This window comes from Lissotriton helveticus, chromosome 2_1 (assembly GCF_964261635.1).
Source record: "Lissotriton helveticus chromosome 2_1, aLisHel1.1, whole genome shotgun sequence".
Classification (NCBI taxonomy): domain Eukaryota; kingdom Metazoa; phylum Chordata; class Amphibia; order Caudata; family Salamandridae; genus Lissotriton; species Lissotriton helveticus.
In genome coordinates, this window is record NC_136059.1 from 192,117,954 (window position 1) to 192,135,913 (window position 17,960).

Consider the following 17,960-nt stretch of genomic DNA (forward strand, 5'->3'; position numbering starts at 1 on the left):
TTATACCTATATATGGGCATGAATCAGGAAAATTACACTATGGTCCTAGATTCCTACACAACACCCACTCCACGATATTAAATTCAATAAATGTATACGCACTGAACATATCTAAGGCAAGTGTTTACAATCCCACCCAAAATACAAATTGCATTTGAAAGGTTTGTTCACATGAAATGAATATAAACTGTATGAAAAAATAGGTTTCAACCGATATGAAGCATGGTATGAGAGCATACATTCTAACATTTATGAAAGACGAAATTACATTCATGAAATGTCTCTTTAAGGTACAGGGAAAACATTTTTTGAGACTATCCCATAGTATAACATTTAAACTGTTTCGTTTTGTAGGACAAGGCCAAATATTGTCATTAGGAAGTTTTCAAAAGAAATCTTGTTCTCTAAGAATAGTTCTACTTTAAGCAGATTTACTCTGTGCCAACAAGTTCAGTTTTGAAAAAAAAGTTCAAATTTGTTAGACGGTTTGTTTTGAAAAAACAAAGGCCGAATTTTAGAGTTCAGGGAACGCTGTGTGAATTAATCAAAAGTTATTCTCTGTGTCAGGAGAAAACATCAGATCGTCTAGGCTGGCAAAAAAATGTCTACCATAGTAGGCGAAAGTAGAACCACTTTAGTTAGCAGGTCAAATGTGCATAGATGAGGATCATCGCCGTCAGCATTTGATGCATTAGAAATGTCCGCAGTAGGTAGTACTTGTATGTCTGTAGTGCCACGTATCTCACCCTCAGTGAGACTTGCCGGTGAGACCTCAATGAATCCTGTAATCAGAATGGGAAGCCGTTGGGGGCAACACGATGCATGAGTCGTTACCGGACCTAGCAAAGCATCAACATCTGATGGCAGGACTGATGGGATTGTAAGACAAATGCCCAACACGCATTCTTCTCCGCAAAGCAGGCATCGCAGAACAGGTAAGATGCAATCTTGCCAGATTGGTCTGAAAGAAAGGAACCAAGTTGTGTTCAGATCCCTTAAACGAGCCAAGCCAAGAATCTGTGTAATTCTCTCACGATACCTCATGGTTTCTTCCATGGTAATCTGGGTATTGCTGGTCCCTGGACTTGCCATATCGGAGCAGAAGGAATAAAAACAGAATTCCTGCTACGAGTCCCAAGATGAGAGGCAGGCCGCCAAACACAGAGTGCACACATTTTTTTTAAATGCCGAGAACTGCTTCAAATTGTGCTAACAGTCCAGGAAAAAGTGTCTTAAATACATGTGCGATGCCACTGGTATCAGGCATATTTAAGATTTGACTTAACATTTCTGCGAAATGTACTGGACAGTTTGTTGATAATAATGCATGTATCTCTGCAGAAGTCCTTGCAACTTGCAGATCATACGTTTCTCTAGACGAGGTCAGTGGCACATTTGTTTGTAAAAGAATGACTTTCATTCTGCTTAAAGTATCAATTCGTATGGAAGAGATATGCAGTGAAGGCCATAACGCCGTCTCCCTTTCTGTCTTACTTTTTGGATACAATACTTGCATACAACAAGTGACCCTGGATGACACACTAACTAGATACGCTCTTCCTGGCAACATGCCACAACAGCTGTGGTCATTGAGCATAACGTAGCTGCCTTTGGATAGCTGCCTGAAAATTGGTTCTATTACTGTGGAGGGTGAACCGTGCAGGTGGCAAGAGAGGTTTTTTGCAGAACCTTCTCACGCTCCATGTAAATTAATACCTTGGCACAAAAGTGTGCCACTTAGTGAGTTCTTACAATTTTTACCACTAAGGAATACCTCCTTTCCCCCATTCCAACATTTGTGTGTGTAGGGTAAATTCCCTGTCGACTTAATATATATATTTTACCCAACCTTTCATACAGGCCCGCTGGTATATGCTGTAGACAATACTGCAATTGGAAAATCGTCACTGGTATCATGATGGTGCCATGTATTATCCATTCAATGACAGGCTTCTCAGAAACTGTCAATGGTAATCTTTCCAGTTTCTTAATGCTCAGCACCGTATAGTCTGCTCCTCTTTGTGCCAAAGAGATTTGTTTATCTGTAAGGTTAAACACAGTAAATAATTACGTGGTATTGATTAGACGCCATGGCACGTAGCCTGAACGGAGATATTGTAACGTCCAGCTTAGCAGCATTATAGAACGTAATTGAGACTAGCCATGTTGTAACATTAGCAAGTCTTGCTCTATTATGTCAATTGCAGATGATACGATGCTGTCCAAAGAATACATTCTGGAGGACAGAGTCGTTAACCCATTGTCCACTACAGAGAGGCTTTTTTCTAAATTAATACGATCAATTTCTCGTATTCTTTCTGCAGTTTCCATTTGCGTTATTTTCCATGCTTCATTGTAAGCAGCGTATATACCGGCGTATATGAAACGTTTCTGACGTGGTTTGCGAGGCCCCATTAAGAAATCTTGCAGATCATTGCCTTCTTTAAGTAAAGATAAGTGTTGGTTGATTTCTGGAAGTGTAGATTTATGTAGCCACTCAAGTCATAGCTTTCCTACACTGTAAGTAGTTACTATCCCTGGATGTTGTCTCTAGGAATATCTTGGATTTGGCTTATTCACTGTGAACCCCTGTGTTTTGTTCAGGACTCTATCCTGACAGTTATTCATGTCTGTGGGCCAGATTAACCATTTTTTCCAATCAGGATTAGTTCTGTTTTGTTTAAAAATATACAGTACGTCTACCTCCTCTTCTGTAGTGTCATTACTGTCAGATGTGGGCTTAGGTATAGACGGTTTGTTTAAATCTTTTATCTTAGCCAGGCCAAGACAAGACGTTTATTGAACAGTGTTATTTAAAAACATTATTTGTTCTGGGATGAGGCAGGCTCCGAATAAGGCTTCTAAACCTTGCACCTGCCAATCTTTTGTGCCACAGACAGTTTTTGTCTCAATGTTGTCTTTCCAAAAGTTAAATCCTAATGGAGACAGCTGAGCATAAAAGTTTGCAGAATACATTTGTTTAGTATTGGTCAACATTGTTTTCATTCCTGTCTTGTTTATATTTTTAAAATAAAACGTTTCTGGATTTGTAACATTAAACCCTGAAAAGTACGGACATTTTTCATAAAATGTTTTTGAGCTACCCCTTGGTGGCATTGGACAATGTTCCCATTGATTATAAGTAAAAACATTTCTAGGGTTTGCAGATTTATGCAAATAATGGTGACCATAATGATCAAAGCAATACATTTGTTCATAATCTGATGAACCTTCTAGGTATTCATGTTCTGTAAATTTAGCTGACATTTCTAAATCTGTCATCATGTTGTTACCAGTTTCAAAGTCCCAAAAAATGTGCAGGGTGCGACAAAGTCACTTAAAGAAACCTCAAACTGGTGTGGAATCTTCAGCAGTTGCACCGGGCCATAAATTTCATAATCAGTTCTGTCCCATGCTATACCACCAGGTATAGGAACGGCTGTGATGTTTACTGATGACAGGTCTCTTCTTTCACGATGAGATGATTTGTGCGTTTTCAGGACCAAGTTGATTTTCTTACTTGCTGTGTCCATTGTACTGTATTCTCCATCTATCATCCTTCCCAAACTTAACACCAGTATGAGCCAGACAGGAGGAAAAGTACACCTAACACAATCCAAAATTCAACCCATGGTGAAACCAGATATGTTTTTTCAAGAGTTTTTTATTTTTTTATTTTTACCTTTTTATTGAAATAAACAACAGAAATGACACTCCATCCATTTGTCATGAACAATACACAATGATACAGCAAAAAATGAAAGGAGATATAACATCACTATTTGGTCAGATTCACGTCACTATCGACCCCCCTATCGCAGCAATCAATCAAAATACAAAGTCTATAACGTTGCATAACGTTGTACCGACAGTGGAACCAGCAGCCATATGACAATAAACAGCACAATACCTCATAAATGTAATTACTTAAAAAAACAAAAACAAAAAAAACAGAAAATAGAACTGAGCCAAAAGAAAAGAAAGGCAATCCACTGAGAAGTCTGTAGCCATCCTGCTGGCACTGATATCCTTTCCTGACCAGTCAGCCAGGACAAAATCCACCTCACCTCCTAGGCATTATGGCAGTGCTCGTGCTTCCCCCCCACCTATCTCACAGGTATTGCTTCCCATCGATTCATTGATTAAAATCGTATCTTAATGGTTCCCAGATGGCTTTCGGTCGCGACCGGACCGGCAGCTCCTCTACATGAGTGTTAATGTTGTCTCTGCAGTAGACTAAGTCAGATAACCAAGCCTTGAGCGTGGGCCTAGATCTGCCACCCCAAATGACAGCCACTCCTCGCGCAGCCTGTAGCAGTGCCAGCCTCACAAAAACACCAGTCACTCCACGAATATGCGGAACACAGCAAAGCAGGCAAACCAGCGGCGTGTATTGCACATCTACTTCTACCATCTTCCGGATGCTGCTCACCACAGCGCCCCAGAATTCACCCACCTTCCGACAACTCCACGCCAGATGCATAACATCTGCATCATCCTGCCCACATCTGACGCAGCAGGCACTCTCCCGTAATCCGTATCGAAACAGTCTCACTGGGGTGTGATAAACCTGATGTATAAATTTAAAGTGAATAATCCGAAGATTACCATTCATAGAGAGAGTCCCCGTTAAAGCACAAATATGTACCCAGTTCTCTTCTGTAACGGGATTCGGCAGACAGTCATTCCATCGTTCCCAACTTTTATCAGGCGCCACAACTACCTCACTCCTAATCATCTTATATAGGTTGGAGATCAGTTTCTTGTTAGTCGGTGTAGATATCACAAACTGTAGGGAGGCCAACTCAGGGGGCTCCTGCGGGGCTGTAGGGTAATGTGTTCGGATCGCATGTCTCAGGCGATGTACCGCAAATCTAAACAGAAGAGACTGATTGTTAATATATTGCAGCGCCTCGGACTCTATAAGGCCTCCCTGCGGGTAGATATCCCGCATACGCTCCAAGCCAGCCTCCAGTAGCAATCTCATGGAGGGGGCCTCATGCGTAACCGACAGTGCATGGTGATGCTCCAGATACATAAGCGACGCATAAAGCGGCAGCTTTCCTGCTAAGCGCCCGATATTACCCCAGGCCGCTATCGTGGCATCCACCGCGTTTATTTCCTCTTTTGGGATACCACGTGCATTATGTGTGATAATACTATGAAACGGAATCGGAGCGGCATCACCTTCTTCAACCGCGACATGGGGCGTGAAGGCGTGCTGCCTGTACCAGTAGTAAGCATACTGGGCTTGTGCACTTAAGTAATAGACATAAAAGTTTGGAGCATCAAATCCCCATCTTTCATAACACTTCGTGAGAACTAACCACCGCACTCTTGCATTCTTGCCTCCCCATACCAGTCGGATTCACTGGCTCCGAAGGGACTTAAAGAAGGACTTGGTGAGGACAACAGGAATATTCACAAACAAATAAAGGAATCGTGGCAGCACGACCATCTTGACCAGCGCAATGCGGTCTGCCAGCGAGAGCAGCAGCCCGATCCAGACATCCACCCAATCTTCCAGTTTCGAACATGCCTTGCCATAGTTCTCACGGACCACAGCTACAGGGTCCCGGTGGATCCAGACTCCCAGATATTTGACGGGATCAGTGGTCCACAGTAGTGGAAACTCAAGGCTGGGCTTAAGTGTGCATGCCGTTAACGGGATGACGTATGACTTATCCCAGTTGATGTGAAGTCCAGATATGTACCCTAACCGGACATATTCTCGGAGTATTTGCGGTAAAAATTTTGCTGGCTCCCGCACATAGAGAACCATATCATCGGCATACAAGGATATCGCAACCGGTCTATGATTAAAATTAAGTGCAGCTTCCCTGTGTCTTTGCCGGACCACACAGGCCAGCGGCTCCAGGACTATCGCGAACAGCAATGGTGACAGAGGACAGCCCTGCCTAGTGCCTCTCTCAATCTGAAATGGCTCAGACGTCAGCCCACCTACACGTACCCTCGCAGTCGGCGCTGTGTATAGTACTTTAATCCACTGCACGAAAAGCGGGGGGAAGCCCAAGCGTCGTAACACTCGATATAAATAAGGCCATTCCACTGAATCAAATGCCTTGGCCGCGTCCAGCAGTACCGCCACCGCTTCCAGGCTAGGATCCAGTACATGAAACATTGAAAAAATGGTGCGCAAGTTGTGTGAAGTGGACCTGCCCGGGACGAAGCCCGCCTGGTCAGGCAGCACCGAACCCTGCATGAGAGGCTGTAACTTATCCGCAAGGATCTTAGCCAAGATCTTAGCATCAATGTTAAAAAGCGATAGCGGTCGATAAGACTCACAACGCTCCGTAGCCTTATCCTTTTTAAGGAGCGTAATGACTAGTGCCTCTCTTAAAGAAGAGGGAAGTATCCCGCTCTCATACGCCTCCGCATACATTTCCAGGAGGTACGGAGCCAGCAAGTCGGCATATTTCTTATAGAATTCAGCTGTAAGTCCATCGGGACCAGGTGCCTTGCCGCTGGACAGCGCAGCTATCGCTGTCTTGATATCTTGTTCGTCTATGGATAATCATAAATATTTTCTCTGCACGTCAGAGAGCCAGGCGCAGGCAATGTCGTCTAGGTACATCTCAAAATCCTGTGCCGTAGCGGAGAAACGCGACGCGTACAGTCCTGCATAAAAGCTTCGGAATTGTTAAACAATATCTCCAGGTCTATAATGCACACCCCCTCCCCCCGTGTCATCGACTATCCTATCAACTCTGGGCTGGTCCAATCTGTCCTTAATCTTGAGTGCCAGTGTGCGACCCGGCCTACCTGCCTCACCATAGCGTCTCGCCGTGTGTCTTCTAGATAAGTATTTTATCTCTGTGTCGGCTTGGTCTTCATACTCTCTGATCAGCCCTTGTATGCTAGATAGTGTCGCCTCCCCCGGTGTGACTGAATACTCTCTCTCTAGCATACGTAATTGGCTTTCCACCCGCTGAAGCTGCGTGCGTATATCCTTTAGTATGCCCGCCGCTGTCCCTATGCAAACTCCCCTAATTGTAACTTTGAAGGCCTCCCACAGGGTGGAGGATTCTTTCACAGATCCTTTGTTTAATGTGAAATACTGTACTATGGCCTTCCTGACCGTCGACTCAAAAAGTGGGTCAAGGAGCGCCTCGGAGCGCAACCTCCAAGTAAAGGGACGCCTTACCGCCCCGGGTACTGTCACTTCCAGGACAACCGGACTGTGGTCCGACAGCGTCCGAGCCATGGGTGTCACCTCAGCCACCCAATCCATTACCTCCCCCCCGACCAGCCAGTAGTCCAGTCGCGACCAGCTGCCATAAATAGGCATGGTGTGCGTACCCTCTCTCGCCCGTGGTTGCCGTTCTCTCCAGGCATCATAGAGTCCAAATTCCGCCATGGCCCTGACTATGCTCTTGGCTACCCTAGGAGTCCTATGCGAGATTGGGTTAGATTTGTCTAATGTCACGTTCAGATAACTATTAAGATCCCCTCCCCACATTAGGGCAGAGGTCGGCCACTCGCGCAGCTTACCACATATGCGGTCCACACATGCCGGATCATCTAAGATCGGTCCATACATATTGACAACAGTTATCAGCGCACCATGTAGTTTACCACACACCATAGCACATCTCCCTTCATCATCAGTATATGTGTCCCCTTCTTGATCAACATCAGCACACCTCGTGCATAAGAGGAGTATGACGCAGCTAGTTGGAACCCCACCCATCTACGTGCCACCTCCCTCTCAGTATGTTTGGTCAGGTGCGTTTCCTGCAGTAGAGCCACTTATATCTGGTGCCTATTCAGATATGCTACCACCTGCCGTACTTTTTTAGGTGAGTTGAGACCACGCACATTCCAGGTAAGCAATCTACAGCTACCTGCCATGTAGTAGGGTAAAAATCGCAGTGGATCGCCATTTGATCAGTGCCGCAAGGACCCAGCGCATAACAGTGCCCAATATTGTTTCTGCCTCAGACAGACATCCAAAACATGTGAATTGCCTACAATAAAACAAAACTACTCGCCAATCATACAACAATGCTCCTTCCCTCTCCGTCCCATCCCGTCCGCCACCCACTCCAACCTCCCAATCAGGTCGGAACCACTGTCCCCCCCACCCCCAACCTGGAAGCCTCAGTCCGCTTCCTCCAGTCCCGACTCCAGCATTGACAGTTCAGGGGATTGCTTTTTGGATTTCGTCTTGCATATGTGTTTAGAGAACTTTAGGGCCGATTTCGCATCCGTGAAAAAATGCGATTGTTCCCCATGTGTGATCTTTAATTTGGCAGGATACAGCATAGCATAGGGCACGGCTGATTCTCTCAAAAACTTTTTTGTTGGCACAAATTCTTTGCGCGCTGCTTGCACCTCAGGTGTATAGTCAGGGAAGAATGACAGTTTGTCTCCATTATACACCACCGGTTCCTTAGCTCGAGCTTCCCTGAGGATGGCGTCTCTGTCAGCATAGTTTAGGATCCGGGCAATAATAGGACGTGGAGGCGGGCCCGGCTTGGGTCGTGGTCCCAGTGAGCGATGGGCCCTCTCCACTATCATCACTGACGACAAGGCCGATCCAAACAGTTCGCGCAGCAGTCCGTCCACAAAGGGCTCCATTTTGCTTATGGGCGTGGACTCCGAAAGGCCAATGATGCGAACGTTGTTTCTGCGCAACCGCGCCTCCAAATCCTCGTTCTTAGCACTTATCACCGCCAGCACCTTTTCCATCTGGAGGAACTGTGTTCGCATCTCAGCCTGCGTATCATGCCCGTCCGACACTCTGTTTTCCAGCACGTCAAGCCGGTGCTCGTCTTTCTCAACTTTCTTCTTTACTATGTCAAGACCCGCTGCTAGGGCATCTATCTTGGTGTCTATTGATTTAATTCCCGCCCGTAGTTCTAGGAGGATGGTTCTCATGTCGTCCACTGCCCCCTCAGCTTGGCCCTTTGTACTCGTGGTGTCCTCCGACTCACCCGAACCATCCGTAGTCCGCGACAGCCTCTTGTTCTCAAATGTAAGTTTCGCTTGCCTCGGCTCAGACTTGCCCATTAGGAACCAAGAGCTGGCCGCACTCTCTCGGTGTGCCCCACCGCAGTGTCAGACTCAATGGGCACTCACAGGTAATACCCTTCCCAAGGCTCGCCCCAGCAACTGGCGCACCAGGGACAACAGCACTTTGTCTTCACAGCAATTGCCTCCACTCTCTCCGGCAGGGGCACACCCCTCTCCCAGCCAAGCCGAACTTGGGAGCTCTCTCCACCGTCTATTTGTGCAGCAGCTCCAGGGACTGATGTGACCCAGCAGGGCCCACACTCGTGTCAGGGGCAGGATAATGCCATCAGGACCTCCAGAGGGCTCTCAGCTCGTGCTCCGGACTCAGAACCGCGCCCCCAGTGCCACTCCCACGCTAGGGACACCCACCGGGAGCCACCTCCCCCCTCGTCCTATGTGAGGACAGCAGTGGGGCACAGTCAGCCCCCAAGAGTAACCCCAGATGCGGGAGAAAACACCAGGGCCCGCCAGTCAGGACGCAGAGCCCAGCCAGAGCCGCCACCCGCCGCAGCTGACCCACACAGACAGCCGAGGCACCAGCCCTCACACGGGCCAAGCGCCCCGTCCGACCCACGCAGGCAAGGCCCATCAGGCACCGCCCCGACCAGCTCCCCGCTTACCTCCGGCCAGCAGGCCCGCCCAGGGCCAGAACGTCAGAGCCGGTCAGCCGCCGCTTCTCCACCTGTCCTGGGCCCTTCAATCTGTTTCGCGGGTCCCCCGCAGAGTGGCAACACAGGCGTCAGTGTACAGCGTTCAGTGATGCCCGCCAGTGCCGCCAACACACTAGCGATCGATCCCGCACCACAGGTCGGAGAGTGCCCACTACCTTCCCGGAGGCCGCCAAGGGTCTCCGTGGCCCCGTAGATGCCGGGCCAGCCAAGTCCACGTCCACCAGTGCGCCGCACTCACAGCCCAATCACAGAGGCGCCGCCATTTGCTGGTCACACCCGCCTGTACTTTCTCGGCAGTCGTCCGGTCAGCACACGGGGATACTAGGCATCAAAGTTCACCAGTTTGTTCAGTTAATCATCCCCAATGCCTCGGGGAAGAATCAGTGCCCGCAGAAGGGGCAGGAAGGATGCTATTTGCTCGATTAATATTCCGGCGCGCGGAGCTCCCTCAAATGGCAGCCATTCCGCAATGCGCCTTAGCCACGCCCCATGTTTTTTCAAGAGTTCTGTTATTTTTTCTTTGAACGTTTTATTTGCTGGCATATTTTCAGGTTCACTGGGATCCTCAGAAAATGTATCAAAGTTGATAAAATAGCCAGAGGCAGTTCTGTCAATTGCTGGAATTGCATTCGGATTACTTGAAATCGTTGGAGCTGTTTCTTCTTTTGCCATGTAGGTATAGTCAGTTGCTATATCGTTGTAGACAGGTTTTTCTTGACGAACTGTTATTTGGGTATCCAGAGGCACTAGTTCCATGGCTTTGTTGCATAGTCCTTCTTTTCATACTGCAGGTTTATCAAAGGTGATAAGTCTTTCAGTTTGAACATCTTGGATTGTAGTAAGATTTGGTTGTCTTCGATTATAATTCTAGTACCAAACAGTAATTCATATGGAGTGATTCCACCCAGAGAATTTCTTGGCAGATTATTAAGACTACCTTGGACACTTAGTAGATGTTTGACCCACCCATCACCCGAACCTAATACCTTAGCTGTTATGAATTGCTTTATTTCAAGTTTTTTTCTTTCCACTACCGCATCACCCTCAGGATGGAAGGGACTAGAATACCGCAATGCAACGCCCAAGCTAGCCATGGCCTCTTTGTAAGTTCGAGAGCTAAACGCAGGACGCTGGTCAGAATGTAGCGTGCCGATTGCGTATGTGCCGATAAAGACTCGCAGAACAGTTCTGGCGTCAGCCGAGTGCTGGGGCCACATCCAAATAAATCTTGTGCAGGAATCCACTGCGACCATGATATATTTATAGTTACCATCCCTTTGTAAGGGACCACAGTGGTCCAGATAAACACACGCTAGTGGTTTATCTGAAATCAGGAGGGGCGTCTGTGCAGGTCGTTTTACTGTTGAAACTTTTATTTTTTGGCAGATTTCACATTCTAGAACATAGTTTCAAGTTTGTTTCCTCATGCGCGGCCACGAATATCTTTGTTTTAATAATGATACTGTGGCGGAAATTCCAGCGTGTGCAGATGCCAGTCCTTCATGTGCTGCTAAGATCAGTCCTAACCTATGTTCCAAGTTTGGAATTGCCCTATCCCCCACTCCAGGGATTCGAGCAAAAGGAACATTATTCGCATCAGTTATTTATGAGTACTTCACTGGAAAGCCTTTCGGGAGTGTCTTACCATTGTCTTTAATTGAAGCAGTGACAGCTTGCATTATTTCGCTGTCTATTTTTGTTTTTGACCGAGTGATTGCAGCTACCGAAGCCGTTTGCACAGCTGCCTTCGCGGCTTCATCAGCCAATGAATCCCTGCAACGTGAACGTCATCACGCTGATGACTCAGTGTATGAATCACGTGAGTCTTTGGTAGTTCTTTTTGCAAAAGTACTACTTGTTCCCAAAGCATTTTATGCTTGATTGTGCCACCTTTTGCGTCTTTAAAACCGTTTTGAACCCAGTTCTGCAGCTATTCATTGTAAGACTGTACGCAGTAATACGAATCGCACACTATAAAGTGTGGGAAATTCGCAATTGGTATTTTCAAGCGCCATCTTGAAAGCCTGTAGTTCAGCTCGCTGAGCTTTACAGTCTCCGAGTAATTGAGTTTTAGTGACCATAGGTCTAAATTTACCTTCCCTCCAGCGACCTATAACAATCGCGCATGCAGCACTATAGGCTTGTTTACCCCCAATTGCGGGCTGCACTTATCCGTCTGTATAGATTACATATTGTAATGTTCTAGAGGCAGAATTTTTGTCGGCAGAGGTTGTTCGTGTTCGTATTGTAGGAATTTTTGTGTCGTATTCAATGTCTGTTGCAGCAAGAGAATTAATTAACCCATTGTATCCATCTCGGATGTAAAGCCTTAGCATTGGGAATGCTTGCTTTCGTCACTGCCTCTAAGGTAGGTACAGGTGTAATGATTATTATGCGTTTACCCTGTGCGTGAGCTCTTTTTGCTACTGCAGTCTGAACCGCTGTCAGTATTTTTTCTGTTGAACTGAATTTCATTTCAGCTTGTGTGTACAAGTGTGACTTGTATGCTATTGGTACCGTCTCACCTTTGTTAAAGGTTAGGTATGTGAATACGCATCTCCCTGGGATGATTCGGATCACAAGATTGTGTGTATTATCACGTTTATAACTGTGTTTTTGCTAACATGTCTGTTTGCACTGAACGCAAAATTTCTGTATGGTTTTGAGTCCAATTTGTTGGTTTGAAATCAGGTTTCATTAGTTTGTAGAGAGGTTTAACCCTTTCTGCATAATTTAAAACATAAGTTCTTCCGAAATTCAGGAAACCTAGAATTGATTGTAAGTTTTTCAGCGTTTTCGGAGGTTGGAGCAGCACACATTTCTCTAGGAAGTTTGCTGCCAGGCTCTTGCCTTCACTTGAGAACTCGTATCCTAAGAATAGGACGTTGAGGTGGGCAATTCGTGATTTCTTAAAATTGAATTTATACCCTTCAGAAGCAAACCCAAGTATTATGGTGTTCACTCTTTTCAAGTGCACGTCCAAATCATCGTCTGTAAGATAGATGTCATCGACATAAGATAATGCCTCATCATCGTACATTTGTAGTAACTCTGTTACTCTGGCTGAAAATAACCCTGGACTATTCTTGAATCCCTGGGGGAGACGGCAAAATTGTACCGTGTCCCCATGATTGAGAAAGCGGTCAAGTGCCTGTTTCAGGTGCAATGTTTTGACAGAAAAACTCATTTGAAATATCTAATGTGGTTTTATATTTTTTACGCACAATGTTATTCATCAGTGCTGCACTGTGTGCATTTTGTACTGCAAACATTTTGCAACAAGAGTTTAAGTGTCTGTAGTCCAAAACTAGACGATATGTATAGTCTGGTTTGGAGACAGGAAACAAAGGATTGTTCATTGATGAGGTGCATGTTTCAATCACCCCTTGGTATTCAAGTTGTTCTAAGATCTCCCTGACTTGTTTTTTTGGTTCTTGCTGAACTGAATACTGCCTTTGTGCAGTAGGTTGATTTTTTAACTGGATTTTGTTGTGAGGAGAATCCTCATCCCATCCTACGTGATTTTTGTATAGTGCTGGTGCCTGGCCTACAGCCCATTTTCTGGCATAGGTGTATTTTTTATTAATTGGAATGTGATTAGAGAAGGCTGGCATAATTATCTCTTCGCCATGTGGGCACTCCCTGACAAATTCAGGTGGCCAGTCTTGTTCAGCTAGAAGAATGTCATAACCCTTAGATAGTTTCTCCCAAAAGAGTACTTTAATTTTCCTAGTTATGTCCCCTCCATCCGGAGTGTTACTTCATATAACTTGTGGGGTACAATAAGCCTGGTGTCGGCAGTTTCAACTTGAATGCATTCATTCAAGTCCACAGTCTCCAGATGATCCTTCAGGATCTTGCAAACTATGGTTACTTCTGCTGCGCTGTCTAGCATTGTCTGGGCCCATTCCCCGTTCTTGAGTTGTGTCCTCAAGATCCTCGGCATGTCTGATCTTTACACTTGCTACCTTCTTATTGGTGAATTGAGTTTTCTTATTTTTTGGAACGTGCTGTACGTCTTTGGACTTCACGCGTTCTTTTTGTTCTGATCGTCCTCTTCTTTCTGATTTCTGCGAGGAAGTCTGAAAGATACGAGAGGAACGTGTATCAGTATCTTGATATCTATCAGGTTGTCTTAAGTAATCCCTATTTCTGAGGTTGTACCTCTTTTCAGAGGGTTCCCGTTGGGGAGACCTACCTCCCCGTTGAGGAGATCTTCCTCTGGACTGGGAATGCTTCTCTTTAGGAAGTGTTTGTTTAGTGTTTTCCCACTTCTTTTTAGGAGTAGTGAGATTATTTTTAATAAAAACTTTTTCAGGATTTTCTGTCAGTTGTGGTTAAAATGGTTTCCCACCCAAACTATCTCTACCTAGTTTTTCATAGGATTTTTCAATAATTCTAGCTTCACTCCTGATATCGTCAGGCTGCGCGCATTGCATTGCCCTCATTAGATAAGTATTGTTGTGCTGACTACTGTGTGCAATCGCACTAGTCTGCGATAAGCCCTGCCAAATTGCAATAATATTCATATTCTCTGCGCTCGCTGTGTTGCTCTTGCCATAAGTTTGTGCTCTGAATATATATAGCGCTTTACTGAATTGTGCTTAGGATATCTGTAGCGCTTTGTTGAATATTCGTAGAAGCTGCCTGATTTTAGTCCAGCCTCTCTGTAGTTTTGTTTTTGTTGGTGCTCCGGCCATTTTGTTGTTGTTTAGCCAGCTCGCCGCCTTCCTTGAATCCAACAACTCCCTCGATCCCTCACAGTCCGGCTTTCGAGCCAAACACAGCACCGAGACCGCCCTCATCGCAGCTACAGACGACATCCGAACACTACTGGACAACGGAGAAACAGTAGCCCTCATCCTACTCGACCTCTCCGCCGCCTTCGACACAGTCTGTCACAACACCCTCATTCAACGCCACAGCAACATCGGCATACAAGGAAAAGCCCTGGACTGGATCATCTCGTTTCTAACTGGGAGAACTCAGAGAGTCCGACTTCCCCCATTCAAATCTAAGGCCACCGAAGTCATCTGCGGTGTACCACAAGGATCATCACTTAGTCCCACCCTCTTCAATGTTTACATGAGTCCACTCGCATCCATTGCACGTCAACACAACCTTTTTTTTTTTTTTTTTTTTTACGGGGTTCAAATCTGCTTTATTGAAATAAAAGTAGTAGGATACACAGCTTGGATCGCCTACAACCCGGAGGCCGGCAGCAATGGAGAAGCAACAATACACAGCCTGGAAGCCGGCATCCCGGGGGCCCGGCGGCAAAGTATAGAGTATCGCTGTATCACATCAGTATCCGGTGGAGCAGGCCAAGCAAGGATGAGCAGCAGTCGAACAGATTTTTTGAGCGAGAGAATATTCTCACTATTGTTTTGTTGTCTGTGAAACAAGAACCACGAAACATCCCAACGAGTTAACAAACTAAGAGGTGTCGCATGACTGCGTTGCGTTAGAGTATGGTAATGGTGCATCGCGGCCATCCTGGCAGGTGGCGCTGCGCGGGGAGATTAACTGGCCTAGTCTCGATTTCTAGTGTGAATGGAAGGTCGCGGGGTGCAATCTCAGGATCAGCAGGGTATGAAGGACACAGTGTACCAGAGGCGGGACCTTCCGTCTATGTGGCAAGGAGGACGCTTGGGCACAGAAAGGGGTAAGGAGGCAGCGCTGTTCATCCAGGGTGATAGGCAATGTCTAGAAATGTGTCATTGTAGCTGGGGAGTGTCGGGTTCATCGCTTGACTGCGCATCGTCTGGTGAGTGTTTAAGCAAATAGTGTACCAGTGGGTCCCAGATGTTCCCAGGCCGGCAAGAGAGGGGCAACAGCTCAGCGAAGGTGGTGTGCTGGTCTTGGCAGTATGTCAAGTCAGTTAGCCAATCCTTGAACTTGGGAGCTCTGCCCCTGCTCCAGCGGCAAGCAACACGTCTCTTGGCCAAGAGCAATGCTATGTCAATGAATTTTCTGCATTCCCTAGATAATTGCTTGGTATATCCAAGGATAGCCACCAGAGGGTCCGCAGGAACCTCCTCATCTACCATTTCCGCGACGGCTTCGATGACCTGTCGCCAGTAGTCAGCAACCTGGGGGCAGGACCATGCCAGGTGGAGAAAATCAGCATGTTCAGCACGACATCGTTCGCAGCGATCATTATCGGCCAGTCCAAACCTGAATTTCCGGACCGGCGTGTAATACATCCTCTGAAGGAATTTATAGTGTATTATTTTCAATCTGCAGCTGGCCGAGATGCGGGAAGTTAATACGCAGCAGTATTTCCATTGGTCATCCGAGACATCTGTTCCCAGTTCCGCCGACCAGCGCAATCGGGCAGCAGAAGCCTGTAAAGGAGCAGCTCCGCGAAACTGGCGGTAGAGCCCAGAGACCAAATGGGTCCCATCCTGTGACTCTAAAAGATAGTGTAGTGGCGGCAGGGTCGCAGGCTCATCAGGATAGTCAGGTAGTATGTCACGCATCCCAGCGCGTAGTCGGATATAGTAAAATAGGTCAAGGGGCGAATGGTTATGCGTTCCAAAAAATTGATCGGCTGATTTGAAAAGTCTGTCGTGGAACAGGTCTCCCCAGCAGGCAATAAGAAGCTTGCCACAAAGCTGCCGAAACCCTACTTCCGATAGCAAGGCCAGACGTGGATGATAAGTAAGGGGAAGTTTGGGGGAGTAGGGCAGCGTGCAGAGCAGTCGCCGAGCAATGCGGCGCCATGCATCCAGCGTGCAAGAAACCGAGGTATTCGAAGTGGTGATGGAAGTCTCGGGACAGTGCAGCAGGCCATTCAGCGGGAGGGGGTGCACTATCCAGTCCTCCACCGCTATGCGTGGCATGAATGGAGTAGGGGCCATCCAATGATAGGTGTAATGCGCCTGCGCGCATAAATAGTATGTTTCGAAATCGGGGACATCAAACCCCCCTTGGTCGTAGGGTAGGGTCAATGTCGACCATTTCAAACGGGGAGACTTACCGCCCCAAAAAAGTCTGCGCAACTCCGTGCGAAGTGTCTTGAAGAAAAAGGCACCAGGGTAGTAGGGAATATTGAGGAAAAGGTACAGGAATCGGGGCAATAATATCATTTTTATAAGGGAAGCTCTACCAGCCATGGAGAGAGGCAACGTGATCCACCTATCAACAGAGGCAGCAAGTTTGGTCATGGCTACGCCATAATTGGAGCGGAGTGTCTCGTCCTTGGTGCGCGCGATACGAATCCCAAGATATCTGAGATCATCACGGCACCACACCAATGGGTAATCTAGGGGGAAGTCGTGCACAGCATCGGTGAGAGGAAAAAATTGCGATTTAGACCAATTGATGTGAACGCCCGATTGACCTCCGAAAAGGACAAACTCACGAAGCAGGGGATTAAGGTGTTGATCCGGGTATTTGACGTACAGCGTTATGTCATCCGCATAGAGGGATACATCGATTTGCCGCTGCAGACACTGTACCGCTCCTGCTCGGTGTAATTGGCGCAAACGGCAAGCCAAAGGTTCCACTGCTATAGCGAATAATAGAGGCGAGAGCGGACATCCCTGACGGGTGCCTCTCGTAAGGTTGATGGGTGGCGACAATTTTCCATTTATCAGCACTTTTGCCGTGGGATCTGTGTATAGGAGGCGCACCCAGGCCAAGAACATTGTAGGGAAACCCATGCTGGCCAAGACCGAGAAGAGGTAGGGCCATTCGACAGAGTCGAACGCCTTGGAGGCGTCCAGGAACACAGCCGCCACAGGGATATCAGGGTGGACTGTGCGGAGCAGGGAGAAAAGGGTGCGGAGATTATGAGATGTAGACCTGCCCGCCACAAATCCAGACTGATCAGGTAGGACAAGTCTGGTCATGAGTAGTGAAAGTCGTGTGGCCAGGACCTTAGCAAGGATCTTGACGTCACAATTTAGAAGGGAGAGCGGGCGGTAAGAATCGCAGGAGGTGGGATCCTTATCCGGTTTCAGAAGCGAGGTGATAACCACCTCCCGCATAGAGCAGGGCAGTATCCCATCAGCCAACGATTCGGCAAACACCTCACTCAGCACGGGAGCCATGATTTCAATATAGGCCTTGTAGAATTCAGCCGGGATGCCATCGAGCCCCGGGGCTTTACCGTTCTTGAGGGACATGATGGCTTCGCGGATCTCATCGAGCTCGAAGGGCGCAGCAAGGAATTCCCTATCTCCATCACTAAGCCAGCAAAGGGCCACTTCGCTCAAGTATTCGGCATATGGAGCGTCCTCCTCCGCC